This window comes from Macrotis lagotis, chromosome 8, assembly GCF_037893015.1.
Source record: "Macrotis lagotis isolate mMagLag1 chromosome 8, bilby.v1.9.chrom.fasta, whole genome shotgun sequence".
Lineage (NCBI taxonomy): Eukaryota > Metazoa > Chordata > Mammalia > Peramelemorphia > Peramelidae > Macrotis > Macrotis lagotis.
Genome location: NC_133665.1, coordinates 25,816,116 through 25,838,109, shown reverse-complemented (window position 1 = coordinate 25,838,109; position 21,994 = coordinate 25,816,116). Strand labels below are relative to the sequence as shown.

The following is a 21,994-nucleotide window of genomic DNA, read 5'->3' as shown; positions in this document are numbered from 1 at the left end:
CATGTCCCCATCACCTTCCATTTCACAGAGGAAGTTCTAATTCTTTCCGTATTTCACAACTCAGAAACAGTTTTCATCTTCATTTGACCACCACTTCTCTGCTATGACCACTTAAAAAGAGGTAAATCTTGTCAAGATCAGTTCCTCTACTTCTATCCTTGTTTCTACCCCTGTTTGTTTTTTCCTGTAGCTTGCCCCATCATTCACTCAAACCCTGTTGAGCACCTCTTCCTCCTGAACACTCACTTCTTTGACATTCTTCTGATTTTCCCCCTTACTATCTATTTAATGGGATTATCATCAATTGCCTGAAATTTTATTCTTCTAAGACTGTCCAGGTCAGTCTCTTCTTGTGAAATAGTCTCCCTTGATGTTCTCTTCATCTCACATAGGTGTTGTTATTATCTATATGAAGGTAAATTTCAGTTGTCCTTCCCAAGTCCCATTTTCTTTTCTCGGCTGTAGTTTCAAATTACTAATTGGTTATCTCGATTTGCATGTTGCATATCCAAAATAAATAAGCCTATATTCCCACTTCATCCCACGTCTTTTTGAAAGCTTTTCATTTTTGTTGATGATAAATCAGCCTCTCTACTTGGTTTATAAACTTAGTTTATCTTTGATTTACTCTCATGTCCTGTCAGATCTGTCTTGATAGTATCTTTATACTTGTCCCTTTTCATAAAATATTATCATTTTTTTAAGTAAAGCTAGCTGTTAAAAATTAGGAAAGCTGAACTTAAGGTTGCATCTTGCTGCTTTATAAATATTATTACTCACTGAAGACCCAAGAAAACCCTGATTGGTTCTGTGTATGCCATAATCCCTGGTTTTGATTTTCCTGTAACCTGGGTCATAATGTGCATAAGGGCATGTCTGTTTTTTAAGACTTTTAAAATACTACAGATGTTCTTCTAGAAAATGACATTTATTTCTTGCTAGGAATTACTGTATCAAGAGAAAGTTGTAATTCCTTGAAACAAAGGCTCTTCTGTTCTTCCCCATGAAGCAGGCCTCAAGGCAGGTTCTCTTGGCTATGGAAAATCTCAGTAAAGAGAAAATTCCTTAATATTCTTTTCACCTTTCTTATATAGTTTATTATAATTTCATAATTTTGTCTTAAAATTGAATGACAGAGATCTCAGAGAGTCTGAACATGAGACAATCATGAGATCTTTCTTTACTACCAGCTATCTAAGTGTTGTAGAGTTGCGGAAAGAAGTTGGTATTTTTTTGTCCTTCATTCTCAACGAGGACCATGATATCAGAAGGTGATGCTACAGATAGAGAATGTGTGATTGACACGCAGGGTTCTGAGACAAACGCTGGACATCTGAGTGCAGATGGAAAAAAAAAAAAAGACACAGTGGAACCATATTCATATTCATGGGCAGGTGAGTAGAGTGGGACAGAGATCTTTTTTCTTAGGGCCAGATGTCTTAAGCCAAGTATCCTACACTGATAATAGTATTCATTCTTCTGTCTTCACTTGGAGCATTTTTAAAGAGGTTTTTGTGGGGAAGGTTGGAAGCCTTGAGCCAGAGGGGCATGAGAAGAGAGATAAAAGCACAGTACTATACAGTAAAGTGAACATAGTTGGTTTGCTTGTTTTGGGACTTTTTTTTGGAATGTAGATTTCTTTCAGAATTCTTTATGTAAAATTGAGTTTGTATAAAACACCAACTGCCTATACTTTGAAAATATTGGCCTTTTTGGGGGGAGAGGGGAATATTATTTTACAATTTTCCATGTTATTTTTAATTGTAAAACATTGGAAGTAATCCAGTTGTTGAGTAATGCAAATTGCTAAATAAATTCTAGCACACTAATGCAATGTAATACTATGATACTATTAAGATAAAAAAAAGTATGAAGAAGGGGTGGCTAGGTGGCACAGTGGATAAAGCACTGGCCCTTGGAGTCAGGAGTACCTGGGTTCCAATGGGGTCGCAGACACTTTAATAATTACCTAACTGTGAGTCCTTGGGCAAGCCACTGAACCCCATTTGCCTTACAAAATCCTAAAGAAGAAGTATGAAGGAATCTGAAAATATTTTTATGAAGCAATGTAGAATTTAAAAAAATGAGCACCAGAACATTTAACTTTTCATGATGGTTAACCTTCTCCTCCATACTCCCTCTCTAATGGTACCTTATATTTATTTTATTTTCCTTTGTATAGGTTTATGTGTGGGTGTTGTTTCCCCCACAGAATGCTCCTTGAGGGTAGGGTGATTTGACTTTGTATCTCTAACACCTTCCACAGAATGAGCACTTAATGAATGTTTGTGGATTGGAATTGACCTGTGACCATATAGGGGAAAATGTATGGGAATGACTAGCCACATAAATTTGATAGTACCTGAAGAAATGTTTGAAAGGATGATATTTTATAATGAATAAAACAAGTAGATGATATGATTTGACATATTTAATAAATGTTGATTGATTGATATGATCCTATTTCTCATTTTTTTCAGAATGTAGTGAAACTGATGCGGGATCTTCTTCAGCGTATGATGAGACAGGTAATTGGAAAACATTTGTTTTTATAAGCTTTTTTATCTGAAATTTCATATTGTTATCACTGGAAGCTGAAACTTCTTGAGACACTTTGAATTTTTCTTGGGACCTTCATGATGCTTTTCTTAATAATTTGTTATACAAAAGTAAAAAGAGGTTTTTGTTTAAAAACCTTTTCCAAAGGTCAAATCATATCTAGGGTGAAACATTTCATTAATAAGTTGTTTTAGCTTTGAAAAAGAGAAAGTATGTTTTACTCTGACACCTTATAAACATGCTATTTCTAAAACAAGTAAAACATAGTCACTTGTGACTCTTTATTGAAATAATTTCTTTTAGCTTGAAATAACATTTTTATTGTTGTTGATTTAACTCAAGCCTTTGGTTGGTATATTACTTCTACCCTGTGTATGGTATAGTCTCAACAATAAACTTGAATATTTGATAGATAATATTTATGAGTAACTGCTTCACTTAGAGGAGGTGCTTCAACTAATAAACAGTTTTCAGTGTACCAGCAAATGTAATTTTCATTCATTCAGCAAATATTTTTTAAGTATAAGATAATCTGGCATATTGGGTAGAAAGTTAGAAAGAACTGGGTCAAGTCCTACTTTTTTACACATTCTATCTATGTGACCATGAACAAATTAATTTTTCAATGTCCTCAAAAGTCCCTAGTTTGAATCAGTTTTCATGTCAAAAAATTCTCTGAAATCACAAGTCTGGACCTGCCCTCCCCCACCTCCCATTCCCCATGACCTCCGCAAAAGATACTAGGATAAGCACTGAAAAGAACATCTGACTCCATTCCTGCCCCCCACCAAAACTTAACATTTAGGTGTAAAAAAATATTATTGATTAGACTCCTTTCACGTATGGGTTTAGCACAAGAAGCCAAAATATTTTGGACATTATTCCTAGAAAAATAGAATATTCAGTCAGAGGCAACTATGTTCTAATAGATAGAAAACTGAGTGTATAGTGAAGAACCGCTAGCTTCAGTTCCTCCTCTGTTGTTTTTGTTGTTGTGGGAAATTGGGCATGTAATTTTTCACCTTGATATATACCTTTAAAGAACCCACTTGAATTTTTAATTATTAAAAATAGCCAATGTTCTCTATCCACGCTAATGAAATCTTTCCCGTTTTCTTATAAGTACTCAATTAGTGTTTGTTTAGTCAATATCTGGATTTGGTGATATACTTGAAAAATTCTTAACAGTGACCAAGAATAATAGCTGTGGTATGTTTCTCCTTCTGGGACAATTAGTTGGCAGTAAGAAAGACTCATCTTCCTGAGTTAAAATCTGACCTTAGAACTAACTTATTAGATGGGTGATTCTGGGCAAGTTACTTAATCCTGTTCTCCTCAGTTCTTCATCTGTAAAATGAGCCGAAGGAAAAAAAAATGACAAACCAAGAAAATGACAAATGGGATCACAAAGAGTGGGACACAACTGAAATAACAATAGTTCTTCCTTCCATGAAGTAATTCATTCAGAACAGTTTGCTCTTAAATGTCAAATGCCCTACCTTTTGGTCCCCAGAACACATTAAATAGAGGTTATTAAATAAAGTGTCAATTCAGTGCTTCTAACTGGGTTTCGGAGAGCGATTCACTTTGAACTATACTTTATCTTTTCTTAGGTGGATAAAGTTGAGAAGTTTAAAAACTCTCAGAGCTCCAAGGACAGTTTGCATGCCAAGTACAGTCCTGCCACCTGTGGCACGGTGCTTGGTGATGACCAATGGGGACATTTACAAGTTGATGCTACTTCCTTATTTTTGTTGTTTCTAGCACAGATGACTGCCTCAGGTAAGTAAAGCTTATAGAATTAAACATTCTGCAGGAAAGAACAAGTAATAAATTAACTAAATTGGGACTTTTGTTGAATCGGAGAAGCACAAAATCTCAAGAATCAGAAGAGAACTTCCTATACAATTCAGAAATTTCTTCCACAGTATCCCTGACATCACCTAGTTTGAGAAAATTTCTGGTGACCTTTTATTGTTGTTCAGTAATTTTCCTGGCAGAGATACTGGAGTAGTTTGCCATTTTCTTCTCCAGCTCATTTTATAGATGAGGAAACTGAGGCAAGCAGAGTTAAGTGACTTGCTCAGAATCACTCAACTAGTAAGTATCTAAGACCAGAGTTGAACTCAAGAAGATGAGTCTTTCTTACTCCAGACCAGATGCTCTGTTCACTCAGCTACCTAGCTGTCTGTCCTCTGGTGACCTAGAAAAATCACTGATTTGCAATCTGTTCTGTTTCCAAACATTCCTCATGTTAAACTGCTACCTTTGGGTTTTATTTTACCTAATGTAAAAAAAAAACCACAGAATAAATCCCTATTTTATCACCTCACTTCCTAATTTCTTCAACAATTTCTAATATGCTATGGTTCATAGACTCCTATCTTTACTGCACACAGAATTACCACGTCTTAGATTGATTAAATACAATCTGAAGGTTGATTTAGATAATGTACTAAAGATACTCGTAGAGATTGGTTTAATCCATTCTAAGGCTTAGTTGGATTCCTTTTTATATCCCCAGTCCATCCTTAGTAGAAAGAGTTCTGGATTTAGAGTCAGAGAAACTGGATTTGAACTTAGTCTTGTCTTGTATGACCATGGGAACATATTCCAGCCTCTCATCATCCTCGTGTGTAACTGAGTAGGCTGGATAGTGACCTGTAACCTACAAACCTTCCAGTTCCAAATCTCTTATGTATTACAATCTCTTAGACCTTTAAGCTTCTTTATAAAGATTTCCAGGATTAGGATATTTAGTTCTCAGGTACCACATTTCATTTCTTGGACAGCCCAGGCTTTTAAAAATGTTTCTTTATAGAGAGCTTCGATCTGCTTCTTTTCTATTGCTACCTAGTTTTGTTCCCTGAAGCCAGGCAAATGAAATATAACCCTTTCTGATCCCAGACCTTCAGATATTTACAGATAGTAGTATCACATTGCCCTCTTAATTATCTGCTTCAGGCAAGGTAAATATGCCTGGTTCCTTTAAGTTTTCCTGGAAAAAAAAATCTTTGTTTTCTCACCATTCCTTTTTTCTTTTTTATTTCTTTGTAATACAGACTTAGCAGTGGTATTGTTGGTAAATGATATGAAAAATTATATAATTTTTTGGACGTAGTTCCGACTTTTTCTTCAGAATGATTGAACCAGTTCATATAACTCCATCAGTAGTGTATCTGTATCCCCGTTTAGTTTCAGCCAAATCTTTTGAATTTTATATAATTAATATCCACTTTACTTTGTGAATCTTTCTAGCTCTTGTTCGATCATAAATTCTTCCCTCATTCATAGATCTGATGGATACATTTTTCCATGCTCCCTTAATTTACTTATGATGCCATGCTTTCTGTTTAAGTCTTATACACATTTTGATCATATTTTGATACATATTTCAACTTGCAGGATTCAGTTTGTCTTTCCATGTATATTTAATTTATTTTTTCAGTTTCCTAAATTTCACACTAAAGCTGTAACTGTCTTACATGATTATTTCCAATTAGAACAGCTACTTGATTTTTTTCTTTTTGATCTAGTCCTGTGATTTTATTGAGACAGGGAATTCCTAGGAAAGAAATAACTTCTACCAGAGCAGATGAGACAAGTTTCCTGAAAGGTGTAGGGCCTGAGAAATTAAGTGAGTTGCCCAGTATACATAGCCGGAATTAAATAAATCTAACAAAAATAAACAGGAAGAAAGTTAAGAAGGCAAATTGGATTTTAGGAAAGTTATTGGACTTATGGAAAAAATTGAATGGGATAAAATGGAATATAGTGGTACATGGCACCTACAAAACAATTGACCTTGTATTAGGGCATAAAAAAATCTCAATCAGTTGCAAAAAAGCAGAAATTTTAAATGTATCCTTTTTAGATCATGAAGCAGCAAAAAATTACATGCAATAAAGGACCAAGGAAGGATAACTGAAAATTGATTTGAAACTGAATAATCTAATTTTAAGTTTTTATGAGTGGATCAAACAGCATATCATAGAAATAATCAACAGTCTCAACCAATGCAATGACAGTAATGAGACATCATAGAAACCTTTGCAGGAAGTAGCCAAAGCAATTATTAGGGTAAATTTTTAAATCTCTAAATGCTTAAATTCGAGAAAGAAGAGATCAGTGAATTGGGCATGTGACTAAACAAACTAAAAAAAAGGGGACATTAAGCATTTCAAATTAAATACCATATTAGAAATTTTGAAAATCAAAGAAGAACTTAGTAACATAGGAAAACTATTTAATAAATAGAATTAAGAGTTGGTTTTTATGGAAAAATAACCTTTGGTAATGGGATTGAAAGAAAGAAATAAGAAAACCAAATTCTCAGTATCAAAAATGAAAAGGGTTAAATGAGGAGGAAATTATAGAAATTTTACTAACAAATCTGATAACATAAGTATAAACTGCCCAGATTAACAGAAGAGGAAATAAAATACTTAAATAACTTCTTTTCAGAAAAAGAAATTGAACAAGCCATCAGTAAAGTTCTCTAAGAAAAAAATCTCCAGGAAGAGGTGGATGTATAAATGAAATCTATCAAACATTTAAAGAATAATTAATTCCAATTCTATATAAATTATTTGAGAAAATAGGTTAAGAATTCTGCCAAATTACTTTTATGACAACAATGGGGTGCTGATACCAAAATCAGGAAGAGCCAAAACAGATAAAGGAAATTACAGACCAATGTCCCTAATGAATATTGATGCAAAAATTTTAAATAAAATTTTAGCAGAGTCATTGCAGCAGTTTATCACTAGGGTAATAAACTATGATCAGGTCGGATTTATACAAGTTATGCTTGGAATAGTTCAGTATTAGAAAAACATTCAGCATAATTGATCATATCAGTAGTAAAATTAACAGTAAACATATGATTACCTCAATAGATGCTGAAAAAACTTTTGACAAAATACAACACCTGTTCCTATTAAAAACACTGACATAGGAATAAACAGAATTTTCCTTAAAATGATACACAGTATCTATCTAAAACATTATATGTAATCGGCATAAGCAAGATTCTCAGTAAGATTAGGGTTGAAACACGAATGTCCATTATTATGATTGTTATTCAATATTATATTAGAAATGTTCGCTTTAGCAATAAGAAAGAAATCGAAGGATCCCAGGTAATGAAGAAACATAACTCTCATTCTTTCTAGATGTATACTTAACCCTAGAAAATCAACTAAAAAAGTACTTGAAACAATTAGCAATTTTAGTAATATAGCAGGATATAAAATAAATCCATTTAAAACATCAACATTTCTATATATGACCAACAAAACCCAACAGCAAGGGATAGAAAGAGAAATTCCATTTAAAATCATTTAAGTCAGAGCAATGTTTCATTCCAAAGTTGGTGCATTTGCTGAAATAGGAAAATTCTTCAATTCCTCATCTTCAGTTCTCTTATAATACTTCCTTGTCTTCATTTTTTATGTTGGGGAAGAGAACAAAAAACTTGTCTTTACTATCCTTTTTTGTTTATTTATTTAATTTATATTAATGCAATAATCTTGTTGTGAGAGTAATTGTAACCCCCCCCAAAAAAAGATGAGAAACCTAAAGAATAGTGAGAGAAAAAATGTGTGCTACAGTCTGTGTTCAGATGCCACTGCCTCTGTCTCTGAGATGAGTTGCCTTCCTATCATAGCCACCAGAGATTGCTTCAATATTTTTCCCACTCTATTATCTCCATTCTCATCTATTCTGTTCTCTCTCTCTCTCCTTTCATCCTGTCCCTATTTAGAAGTGTATTGTATTGGAGTACTTCTCCCATGATCTTCCCTTTCTTCTATTGCCTATTCCCTACTTCCCTCCCCATTTCCCCTTATCCCATCCCTTTCCTCTCATTTTTCTCTAGGGTAAGATAGATTTCTATACCATATTAAATGTGTATGGTATTTCCTCTCTGAGCCTCTGATGAGAATGAAGGCTCACTCATTCCCCTTACCTTCCCCCATTCCACTCCATTGTAAAAACATTTTCTTGACTTTTATGTGAAATATCTTAGGGATATTTTTTCTATCTCAAAAAAGTTCATGGTTGTCCTTGCCTCTGAACTGCTGAGATGAGCTGCACTTGCCATAATTAATCATCTGACAATGTTGTAAACATAAACATTTTAATATAGGTTACTGTTCATAAGGAATGTTGATTGCCTTGAAAAGGCAATTGATTGGAAAATAGTTATAGTTTATAGCCTTGTCTAACTTAGGAACTCAATAAATTTTAATAATATGAAAGAAAAAGAATCTAATCAATATTCATTTCAGTGTGCCTAGCACATATATAATAAATTATAGTTATTTAAAAATTAAATCTTCTCATAAATTAATGATATATTTGACCTTAATTTTTTATTTATTCACTGCTTCTTGTTGCTTTCTTTGATGAATTTAATATTTATTATTAATTTAATCCCTTTTTGTCCTTCAAGTCTTCTGAGTTGTGTTCTCTTTGAATCAACTTGAAGATTTCCATCAGCTATAAATAATATTTCACATGCCCTCAATTACTTTGGTTTCTTTTCTTAAACAGATTGATAACAAGGGAAATCACCTGTTAGTTCATGAAGAATCATCAATTAACACACCTGTTGTTGGTGCTGCCCATGTTATCAAGAGATACACTGGTTGTGCTCCTGATGATTTGTCCTTAGAGGTAATATTTGAATATAGATGTACAAGCAAAATGCTCACATACTGAAGTAGGAAAAATTTTATTTTTCTCCAAAATTTTTTTTTGCTTTTTGCAAGACAATGAGATTAAGTGACTTGCCCAAAGTCACACAGTCATGTAATTATTAAGTATCTGAGGTGGAATTTGAACTCAGGTCCTCCTGACTTCAGGGCTGGTGCTCATTTCATTGCGCCACCTAGCTGCCCCACAATATTGTTAATGATAATTATTTTGATTTTTTGTTTGTAACTTAGTTTTGAGTGATATAACATAATCAGAACTTTCACTTTGTGCAATTTAAGCTCTCTTTGAAATATGTACCTGTCAGTAAAAGTTTTAGAACTAGGTGGATATAAATACTAATATTATAAAAATTCCAAGTGTTAGCTGGTGTGTTTCTTTTCTATGCAGTTTTGCATAAATAAAACATGATTCTTATCAGCATATATGTATATGTATGTGTTTCTGTATATATATGTGTGTATATATATATATATATATATATATACAGACACACACATGCACAGAGAAAGAGAGAGAGAGAGAGAGATGTACTAATACATACATACATATACACATACACACAGGGGTGTATTTTTGTGTAATTATGTCTATGTAGAAACACAATATATCAATTTAAAGTCTGACTCTGTTACTTAGGGTCTGTATGATCTTGGGAAAGACACTTAATCTCTTTGGTCCTCAGTTTCTTCATTTCTAAAAGATGATGTTGATTTGTAAAATGAAATGATAAAACTAGACCTTCAGTGTGTCCTTTAGTTTTAAATCTAGGAATCTAGTATTTTAGATTATATTTTATTCAGTTGTGTTGTTTATATCATGGAATAAGTTCATCTTTTAATTTAAATGGTAAATGTGATGCTATTAAAATAAATGGTATACAGTAGTATGTGGAATTCTTAGTTTTTCTATCACTATAAAAATTGAAGTGAATTCTGTTATTCATCATTGGGAGATGTCAGATGTTTCAGTGTGTTTTGAACCATCCATTTAGAGAAGAACTAAGTCATAGTAAATTATGCTTGGTTTGTCAATTGATTGACCAATTGGAATCTCATCATATTAAAAGATTAAACAATAAATATTGTATTTACTACTTATTGACTTGAAAAGAGCTCTGATTTTGAGTCCAAAGTCCTCACTCCACCTTACTAGCTGTGCAGCCTTGAACAGGTCATTTTGCTTATCACTAAAATGGGGATGGTGAAAATGATTAAATAAGATAGATCTTTAAATATTGACTAACCCCAAACATCATCTGAATGCAAACTGTTAACCTGCTATTAGAGAAAATTAATATGATCTTGGTACCTCATTTGTCACCTTTTCTTGAACCATCTTTTGAAAACAAAAGATGACTATAGGCTGGACACAGTATCTGATATTCAGAATAACTCTTGAATGTGACCTTCTTTGATCATTTGATTATAGCACAAATTGAGTAAAATTTATTCAGTCCATTTAGCTAATTGTTCCCATCTTTTTAAGCAGCCAGTACAAACATGCATTTTGTATGAAACAGAACTTCAGTAAATGTTGGGATCCTTTAAAAAGCATAGTTGTCAGAGTAGGGAATGATACTTATCTCCATTCCAGTGCTTAGCTTCAAATTCTAACCACAGCAGTAGTTATGCATTTGATTTCCTCCAATTTTTATTTCATAGGTGGGAGACATTGTATCAGTTATTGACATGCCACCAAAAGTATTGAGCACATGGTGGAGAGGAAAACATGGATTTCAGGTAGGTGTGGAAAAGTTCAAGAAAAGTTTCTTCTTTGAAGTACTTGAGAAGGAGGGGGTTCACAATCATAACATTATTGATTGTATAGTGTGCTTCTATTAGCAAATCAAATATCCTTGAACACCATGCTTTGTGTATCTGAAATTTTCTTAACAATCAGTAGAAATAATTTAGAAGCTACAGAGATATGATCCAGGACTTGAAAAGCTTTCTATGGTACTCTTGCCTTCTAAGTTTTTCTAAGGGAGACAAGCTATGACATCTTGTTCCTTTTGGTCCATCTTGGTTTTTTTCTGCCCTGCCTAGTTGTGAAGGGTCCATAAGTGACTATTTGGCTAGAATTGTGGTATGATTGAAAACTATCACAGACTTTGCATTGGAAGAAACTTCATATTTGGTCATCTGGTTCAATATTCTTTAAAAATAGGCATCCACCTGCTATTTGAAAAACCTCAGATGGGAGCATGAATTTGACATCTCCCACAGCAGCCACTTAACTTCTGGAAATTTCTGGAAAACTTTTTTAATTCACTTTGCATTGAAACCACACTTATCTTTCTTAGATGGTAATATAAGAACCTAAATTTTAAGGAAATTAAGGAAAAGATATTAAGATCATAAAGCTCAATTCTTAATTTGACAATGAGAAAACTGAGACTCAGAGAGAGCAAGTGACTTGCCCAGTTGTCAGGTTATTACTAGTTTTCTAAGGTAAGATTCAAACCCAGATTTTCCTGAGTACAAACCTAGTCTTTTTAAAATTCAAATATGGCCTTTGTCCTACATTCAGAGGGCAAGAGGAAAAGTTTATACTCTTTTTGTGTGTGTGATAATTATCAGGTATTTAATGTTAACTATCATGTCCTCCTCAGTCTTTTTATATCCTTCAGTGAATTCATGACCCTATCAATTTGGGCACCAACTCCAGAGGTTCAGACCATAATCCATGCTAGCCTTGCCCTTTGAAATTCTTTTCCATGCTCTTTTAAATCCTGCATAAAAGACTGATATTTAGCATTGGAGATTTTCTTCAAGATCTTTTTTGAGTATCTGTGAAATATTTGGTTGTCTATCTGTTTTCTTTTGTTCTTATTCTATGAGTAGCCTATTTCCTTTTCAAATGAAATTTCCCCCAATTCTTTATATTTCTTCATGTGTAGAGGTAGTACACTTTGGCAGTTTCCTATAACCTACATTTCTCCCCTATGCATGTCTCCTTTGCTCTTTGGATTACTCATAATTTTTATATCTTAGAGTTTATAATTTGCAGTGATATGAGCTGCCTTTTTTGTTAACATATTTTTCTTTCCAAAAGCAACTTGAGATCATCTAAAGTAGTATGCATCTGCTCGATGCCTTTTGTTCAATCTCTTTATCCCATTCAGTTCTAGACTCAACTCAGTATTTCTGCAGTTCCTGTCCAAGATATATATCTATATCTATCTATCTATCTATCTATCTATCTATCTATCTATCTAGACATATCTATCTATTTCTCTGAGAAGTAGATACATCTAGAGAAAGATAGATAGATACACTAACTTAGTATCTTGCACAATCAGGTATATATTATTGTCCTGTCAGTTGGTATGCTTCATTTACACATATTATTAGTCTTTTAAGAGGGATAGTAAAACAACTTTACATTTGTTCCCATTACTTAATTAGATTCAGTTATTCTTCCTAGGTTTCAAATGATTCTGATTGCCACCTAAAGTGTTCACTGTCATTCCCAGTTTTGTGTCATGTGCCTATTTAGGAGCATGTCTCCATCCAAATCATTGATAAAAAATAATGAATAGTAATGGACAGAGAACAGATTCCTGTGACAGCCATTAGAGTTCTATCTCCATGTTGATAATTCATTGAAATTTTCTTTGGGTCTGCTTATTCATCCATTTCATAACTGTCTTATCATGTATTCTATATTTCTGTATCATAGATTTTGAATTAACCTGGGATACAGTGTTAGACTAATACTGTGCAAGCATTTCTTGAAGTGAATTTTACTCAGTCCTTTACATCTTGTGAATGCACTTGAGATTACTTATTTAACAATAAATTGTTTTCCTTCCCTTCTTTATGTTAATAGTTCTCATTAATACATGATGGGAGTACATTTCCCCTTTTGGAATCCATTTCTGGAAGGCTGGTTTAATTTGTTTGTTTACTTTTGCTTGGAAACACAAAAGGGAATTTTTGTTATTTTATATAGCCTAAATATCAATGTTTGCAGTTTTCAGAATAATAGACTAATTAGGTTTTGTTATCTCCTATCACCATTTACTGACAGTATGAATAAGCACATTATCATTTCAGAGAGATAAAGAAAATATTTAAAAACTGGGTTTTTAGGAGTATCTAAAAAACTGCTTTTAAGCATCAGAACCTACCACTTGAGCCCGTAGTATTATATGACATAATGGCTTAATGATATCATTATTTAAATACCTATAGAGGATTCTCTAAAAACCCTGTGAAACCCCATTATTTTGAACTTTTGAGCCTTTGTGACTTAATTATAAAATCAGCTTTTTGATTTAATTATAAAATTTTTCTAAGAAAGTGATATAAATTTACTGATTTTTAAAAAAATTTATAACTGGTAGTTATAACTATTCTGATTATACTGTTGAATTTGAACTTTGGTGGGGATTCCAACTTGTGTTTTCATATATGTACAGAATTCCCAGTATGGAGACTTCTTCATCATAATATACAATTTGTGGCTTGACTATAACGTAGTCTTTTGCTGTGATTTTTGTTTTCAAATAGATTTACTTTACTAATTGTCTGTTATTAGCTTAATATGAGAATATGTGCATCCTAGAGAGGCTCCATGGCATAATGGGTAGAATATTAAACTTGGCATTCAGGAAGACCTAACTTCACCACCCTTCCTTCAACTCCAAATACTTGCTCTCTCTAATCTGAACTTCCTGGATCTCTCCCCACCAAACTTTGACACCAAAGCTCTATGGACATTAAAAATCTAACCTTAATTATGAACAAACCCATCCTCCAGTTATACTCTACCCATCCAGTAATTTTGAACCCTTATTAGCCATTCCCCTTCCTCTTCAAGTCCCCTTCCCATCTTATTCCTCTCATCTCAACATCCCCTGTCTCCACCATGTTCTACTCCAAAGATACTCATTTACTCCACAATACTTTCAGGAATTTTCCATCAATGACAAGTTTGCTTTCATCTTAAATCCTTTTCTTTCCCACACCTTTCATCTTCTGCCAGTCACTGAGACATGCCTCTGTGCTAACCACTAGCATCCCAGCATTGACTGCTTTTTCACTCCTCCCCTTGGATTCACTAGGAGAGATAAGGGAAAGTTACTCCTTCTCCTAATATCACTCAATGACCTTTACTTCTTTGAGTTTCATTCACTTTATATATCACTCAGTAAAAATTTATCTACTAATAGTCAGGTGCTTCCCCTTTTTCTCAGTGAGTTCATTGTCAGTGAGTTCAAAGCTCACAGTCTTAACTTTCCAACTTCTGTCCTCATTTTATTCTCCTGTATACATATACATATATAATATATATTATATGTAATATATAATATATAATATATATAGTGTAATATACATATAAATATATATATATGTTGATTCTCCATCACACCATTCACTAATTTTACTAATTTCCTATGATTTATTCCTCCATATTACCTGAGTATCACACAAAGATGATTATACTATTGATTTTTTCATCACCCACAAACATACCACCTTCATGGTTAAGATTTATGAAACTCCTATATCTGATCGTGGTCTATTGACTTTTCACTTCTCCCACTGTTTTCTGATACAAAATTATACTCTTCTTCAGCATGACCTCTAATCCTTCAAACCCTTGTTTCTCTCCCCATCTAATACCCTTGAACTAGTCACTCTCCTTCTCTGCCTTGAACACTCCTTAAACTAGTTTAACTTGACATTGTCCTCTTCTCTTGCATCCCTGTCCCATATGTTGCTGCCAAACCTTATATAAAATATATATTCTTAATCATCTGCTGCTTTTACACTTATACATGAATTGTTGATAGACGGTGCAGAACATCATTAAACTGTTCCGTATAGGTCGACTACAGATTTATGTTGCATCATTTTAACTTGGCCTTCATTGCTGTTTGTCAGTCCTTCTGTATATCATTTACCAACTCACTTTCCAAAGTAGCTTTTCTGAATTTTTTTCTTCCTCCTCAAATCTCTTATGACTCCCCTTTTTCTTTCCCTTTCACCTGAGAACTTTACCTCATATTTTATTAAAAATATTGAAGTCATTTGCCAAAAAGCACTGCTTTTCCATCCTTGTCATCTCATAATACCCATATATACGTGTGTGTGTGTGTGTGTACATATTCTCTGACATTCTCTTCTTTTTTCACCTGTTTCACATGAAGAGATGATTCTTCTCCTTGCCAAGACAAAAACTCTCTGCATAAAGGAGTAATCCTATTTCATTCCATCACCTTCTCCAGCAGATTAACCCCCCCTATTATATTCATTTTTACTGATCTTGATGGTCTGCGTATCTGTAATGGCTACTTCCTTACTGCTTATAAACATATCCATGTTTATCCTTGAAAAGCCTTTCTTCATAGATGTGCCTCAACTTCCTTTACTCTTTTCATAGCTCTCTAGTCTGTCTTCCAACTTCATCATTCAAACAAAACTGTTCTCTCCAAAGTTACTTATGTATTATGAATTGCCAGATCTAATGTAACTCTTCCAGTTCTTATTCTTTTTTACTTCTCTTTCAGCCTTTTACCCTGTCACTCATTCTCTTTTGAACTCTCATCTTTTAAGGCTTCCATGACATTGCTCTCTCCTAATTTTCTTTGTTATCATATGACTGCTCCCTCTTGGTGTCCTTTGCTAGATCTTCATCCGTTTCATGCTTACTAATCACAGATGTTCCACAGGACTTCTCTTGGGTTCTCTTCTTTTATGCTATTTCACTTGATAATCTCACCAACTCTCATGGACTTAATTATCATTCCCATGCCAATGATTCTCAAATCTTCTTATCCAGTCATAAGTTGCCTCTCTGCTGACTTCTACCCTTATATCTCTTACTTCTATTTGACATTCCAAACTGGATGTCCCATGGAATTATTGCACTCATCATGTTTGAAACTGATCTCATATTTCTTCTTCAAACTTTCCTTTCTACCAAATTTTACTATTTCTCTGGAGAGCATTCCCATTTTCCCTGTCCCTCAGACTTCCATCCTAGGTGTCCTCCTTGAGTTCTCATTATCTCTCACCCTCCAAATTGAGTATTCTGCCAAGGTCAGTTGATTGCACCTCTGCATTATATCTCATATAGATCCCCTTCTCTCCTCTGATGCTGCCCTCATCCTGCTGCAGTACCTTATCACTTAATGCTTGAACTTTTCCAACAGAATGTTTTGCTTCCCACAGATCTCTTCCCTTTTCAGTCTGTCTGTCTTGTCCTAAGCTGCCAAAGTGATTTTCCTAAAGCACAGGCATGACCATGTCAACTGCAGCCCTAATCTAAGACACCCTGTTTACAGAATCAATTATGAAATTCTCTTTAGCCTTCAGAGCTCTTTATAACTTAGCTCAGTTGCCTAGTAGTTTTCTTATACCTAGTGACATTGGCCTCTTTTTTGTTCCTTGAACAAGATACTTCATCTCCAGCCTCTTGGATATTTTTGCTGTCCCCATTTCTGAAATCTTCTGTCTCTGCATGTCAGTTTCCTAAATTCACTGACTTCCTTTACCTCTCTTACTAACCTTGCACCTTCTAAACCATACTTTTCATGATCCTTCTACATTCTGATGACTTCCTTCTCTTGATGGTTTTTTCCACCTTATTTTGTAAATAACTTGTTTGTACTTATTGATTTACATGATATCTTCTTAATTAGATTGTGAGCTCCTGGAGAGCATGGACAGCCTATTACCTTTCTTTGTATCTCCAGCAGTGTCAGCCACATAGTTGGTGATGGATGTATATTGACTGGCCATCTAAATTAATTAGCTCTGAGGCCAGGACCAAGATATTGAACATTCCTTAGCCACAAGTCAATCTCAAAGATTGGGATCTGCCATGCCCAGAGATTCTACACTGAAACAATCACACATCTTCCCACTTATTGATGTACTTAAGCATTAGTTCCTAATGGTGATAAGAGGCAGTTAATACTTTATGATGATGACAAAGGAAATGCCAAACTAGGATGAATAATATTTTTATACCTATATCTTCTTTCTTTTTTTAAGAATTTTTTTTGTAAGGCAATGGGGTTAAGTGGCTTGCCCAAGGCCACACAGCTAGGAAATTAATTATTAAGTGTCTGAGGCCAGATTTTAACTCAGGTACTCCTGACTCCAGGGCTGGTGCTCTATCCACTGCGCCAGCTAGCTGCCCCTATGCCTATATTTTCTAAAGATTAATCACATGAAGGTAAGTTGGATTTAGTTATATATTTTAGGTATGTATTTAGTTTTGTACCTGTCTTTGAATTGAGACATACCAGTGCCAAAAAGATAAACCAGTCATTTAAGGTACAGAAACATAGATGTTAAGGTGGTAGTAGTACCTCAGAAGTCCATAACATCTTGGGGATGCTAAAGTTAGAGTTAGAACTTTGGAATATATGTTATCTAACCATTCTGATTCTATGCAGTGCTGCTAAATCATTCTGTACAAATGATGTCCATGCTGCTCATAAAGCATAAAATCTATTTTTATGCAGTTTCAGTCAAGCTATTTAAGTTCCGTTTAGTGCTGTTTTCACACTTTAAGAAAGAGAATTGCAATATTTTGGTATTTCCTGGAAATGCTATGAAAATGAATAAGGTTTGAGTTCTAAATTATATTGACATTCATTGCTGAAAGCACTATTATTTATGTTTTTATCATGGAGTATATGTTATGAAGGAACTCTAGTTTAGTCATATCAACTGTATTAAATTATAACCATAATCACAAATTACTAAAAAGTAAAAAAAAGAGTACTCAGCAGAGCAAAATTACTGGTTACTTGTAAACATGCATGCATATATTGTGAAAGTTTGTATATATACATATATATATATGTATATATACATATATAAACTTGTGAATATACATGTGCAGCTGCAATGGGCTGGAAACAGTGTTAGAATGCTAGATGAACACTTGCCAAAAAGCTATTTTATGGAGAACTCACACCGGGCAAGTGCTCACAAGGGGGTCCGAAGAAGTAATACTATGATACCCTCAAGGTCTCTTTGAAGAACTTCAGAATTGATTGTGCAGCATGGGAGACACTGGCACAGGACTGTCCAACATGGTGTGCCCTCATCAGTGAGGGTGCTATGTGGAAGGCCAAATGGAAGCAGCTCAAAGGAAATGTAACATTCATAAGTTTAAAGTACCCACCTGAGGTGTTCACATGGAATATGTGTCACATGGACAACTTGTGATTGAGCACTCCGAGCTCATATTGGTCTGATCAGTCACAGTCAAACACACTGTAATTTGTCTTAAACACAGTGAGGTCATTTTGGTCTCCTTCAACCAGTCATGTATACTAGTATAATTTATCCATGTATCTAAAAGACTGTTTTATACCATCATTTTTTTGTCTAAAGCAAGCTAGAATGAAGGATGCTATGTCAATAAAATCCAGTCTTCATCATTTAGATCTACTTCTTTTTTGGTAGTGTAGGTATTTCTGAAAAGTTACAGAGATAAATTTAATTGCTGAAAGTAGTTATATTTGCATAGTTGATGTTAGAGCTCATATTTACATAACACTTAAGTTTTACACATTATTTGATATGCATTTATCTAATTAGCATATCAGAACTTTGTGGGGTGATAACTCTTGTTTACCCTCATTTTATACATAAGGAAACTGGACTATAAGGTGATTTAGTGACTTGTCTAGAATCATATAGTTAGCAAGTTTATGAGATAGAATTTATACTCTAGTCTTTCTGACTCCAAGTCTAACATTTTATCCATTTTATAAAACTGACTTATCACATTCAAAATGTTCCATTGTCATTGTTGCAATGGTTATAATTATCTCATTTTCATCCTCACTAGTGTTAGTTAAAAATTATCTTTGAATGCCAATTCACTTTCCTGCTGTAATCTTTGTTTTGGGAGGGGGTAGGTTTTGCAAGGCAATGGAGTTAAGTGACTTTCCCAAGGTCACACAGGTGACCATTAAGTGTCTGAGGCTGAATTTGAACTCAGGTCCTTCTGATGCCAGGGCTAGTGCTCTATCCACCGTGTGACGTAGCTGCTCCCTTGCTATTTTTTTAATGTTTGTGTTCTTCAGATACCCTCTGCATAGACTTACCACAAACATTTTCAGTACAATTCCAGGAGCAAACAGGATAAAAGGAATTTTATTTGTTTTACGTTGTTGACACTTGATTTTGAACTCCCTTTGTAATGTCTCTGTTTTGGAAGTCTTCTTATCCATTTATCATAGCAATTATGACTTTTTGATGGAGAGGCATCTGTTTAAAATGTTAGTACGTTTTTGTGAATCAGTTTTAATATTCAGTAATTTAGGATAATAGTTCTATGTGTGATGGTGATTACAGGTCTAGAACAGTGTATTGATCAATTTGTCTAGAGTATTTGGAAATCTATATTGGAATCTTGATATTTTATTATGAGTGATTTACAAAAGAATTGTGTTTTTGTTTATAATCGACTCAAATAACTGAAATGGGTTTGAAGAAATTTAGAAATTAATTTAACAAATTCCAAACCTACATTATTAGTGTTCTTATAAATCTAAATTTATTGTTGTTATTATTATTATTATTATTATTATATAGAACTTTCAGGAAATTCTATGGTGAATCCTTTTATGAAGGAAATTTATTTTGCTTTTTAAAATGTTGGTATTGGAAACAGGAATTTGGATAGTTCTAATCATGTAACTTGGTTTCTTTGATCTTAGGAAAGTTATTTAATTTCGTTAGACCCTAATTTACACTTTTGTAAAATGAAGGAGTTGAAAAGATTTTTTTCCTAAACAAGGTTATTATCTCTTCTCTCTATGAATTATATTTTCAGATATAATTCTCAAATGCATGAAATATCTCACTTCACAATTTATACAAAAATTTTTAGTATTAGAAGTTCATGAATTTGTGAGAGATTTGGGCCTCAAAAGGAATAGATGAAAATTAAATGGGCCTTTTAAAATTTTGTTCTTGTTAGCAACTTTAATTTTAAGAAGAAAAAAATCCTTTTTTGGAATATAGATGATTTAAATGGCTAACAGCAATATCTTTTATCTTTAATAAATCTTAAAATCTGTTAAAAGAATTCCAAATTAACATAATTAATAAACTGAGATAAATTCACTCTAAGAATAGGTATATTTCCTGAATTTACTTATGTCATGAATTTAAGTAGTTACCTCATTTCTTTTCTTGCCATCAGCTGTATTTTCTGACTTTTATCACTGTTCCTATCCAACTCTGGCATTAGCAAATGTCTAAAATAGATCATCAACACTTCTTTAGGCTCTGCCATGAATAGGAGGTTTATCCATGAAGGCAGAGGGCCTGGTTGACTCTATACAACTTAAAATAATTCCGTGAATGTTTTTCTTTTTCCAAAAGTTTTGTCAGTGTGAAGCGCAGCATGAACTCAGCTACAGAAATAAACATTTTACTCTGAAATCCAGTCTCTTCCTTGTGTTCCTAGGGACTATATAAAGATTAACTTTATTTTTGGGCTTTTATCATTTTTTAATTGTTTCAAAATATTTTTTCCAAAAAGTTCTAGAATTATTGAACAAACATCATTATATATATATATATATATATATATATATATATATATATATATATATATGCACATTCTTAATCCACTAGAAATGCTTCTGAGGTCACAATTCTGAATTCTTTATGTTTATAGATAGGAGGTAAATGAAAATGTAAATAATTTTTTTATATACTCACCTCTGTTATTTAAATTCTTATAACTGGAATATCTGCTTATTGCTATTCTTCCTTTAACCTCCTTTCTGCTACATGAATAAAGCAGGAGAAATTAGCAAGGTGGGGCATTTTATTAGGGTCTCTGACTAGGTGAATATTGGGGAAAGGAGGAAGATATCGCATAGATTGTCTATTATAAGACTTCTTTTACTCTCTTAATTATAATAATCAGCAATTAAATTATTTATAACATGAACATAAAGTCCTTTGTGGGTTAGGGTCTTTGGGCAGTAAAATTCTGCTTTTTTTCATGTGTTTAACATAGTTCCGCAAAGGCTCTACTTTCAGAGAGCTACTTCATCCAGGAGCCATAATATAGTAGAATGGAAAGAACACAGAAATTGTTCTGCTACAAACTAGCACTGTATCCTTGGGCAAATTATTTAATCTCTCTGCAGTCCTCTTTATCTAAAAAATAAGACAACTGGATTAGATTGTCCCATCTTGCTTTCATTCTAAGAAGCCTATCCCTTTTGAAATTTTAATGTGTCAGGAGGGTCTGAGTTCAAATGTGGTCTCAGCCACTTAATAAGTACCTAGCTTTGTGACTTTGGGCAAATCATTTAACCCCATTGCCTTAAATAAATAAAAAGAAAAGTCTTTGAACTTTATTTTTAATTGTTCTGCATATATAGTTGAATCTAGAATGCTAAAATTGATATTCCAGATATTCAAAATAAATTGCAATTAAATGATTCATGGAAATGGGAAATGTAGATTGTAATAATATATATATTTATAAAGTTAGAGCATATGCAAGAAAAGGGAGCCTATGTAATACATCACAAAATCATATTTGGATAGTAATTTTGTGATCTATAGAGTGATTTCCACACCTCTACTCTATGTAATGAAAACATTTTTGTTCTGTTTCATTTAATGTTATTTAGCATTCCTAACTGTTGCATGAAATTTACCATTTAGAATATACTATTATAAAACTATGTCTTGCAATGAATGATTTCTAA

At 33.4% G+C, this 21,994-nt stretch overlaps 1 long non-coding RNA gene across 1 annotated transcript in view; it reads left to right on the top strand.

Annotated features, from left to right (window-relative positions):
- LOC141495340 (uncharacterized) overlaps positions 1–21,994 on the top strand; it is a 52,135-nt gene that overhangs the window by 2,676 nt on the left and 27,465 nt on the right. Inside the window, exons 3-6 of the long non-coding RNA XR_012470741.1 lie at positions 2,481–2,528; positions 4,173–4,341; positions 9,115–9,237; positions 10,941–11,018. This is a non-coding gene — a long non-coding RNA (uncharacterized LOC141495340). The remainder of the gene's footprint in view (positions 1–2,480; positions 2,529–4,172; positions 4,342–9,114; positions 9,238–10,940; positions 11,019–21,994) is intronic.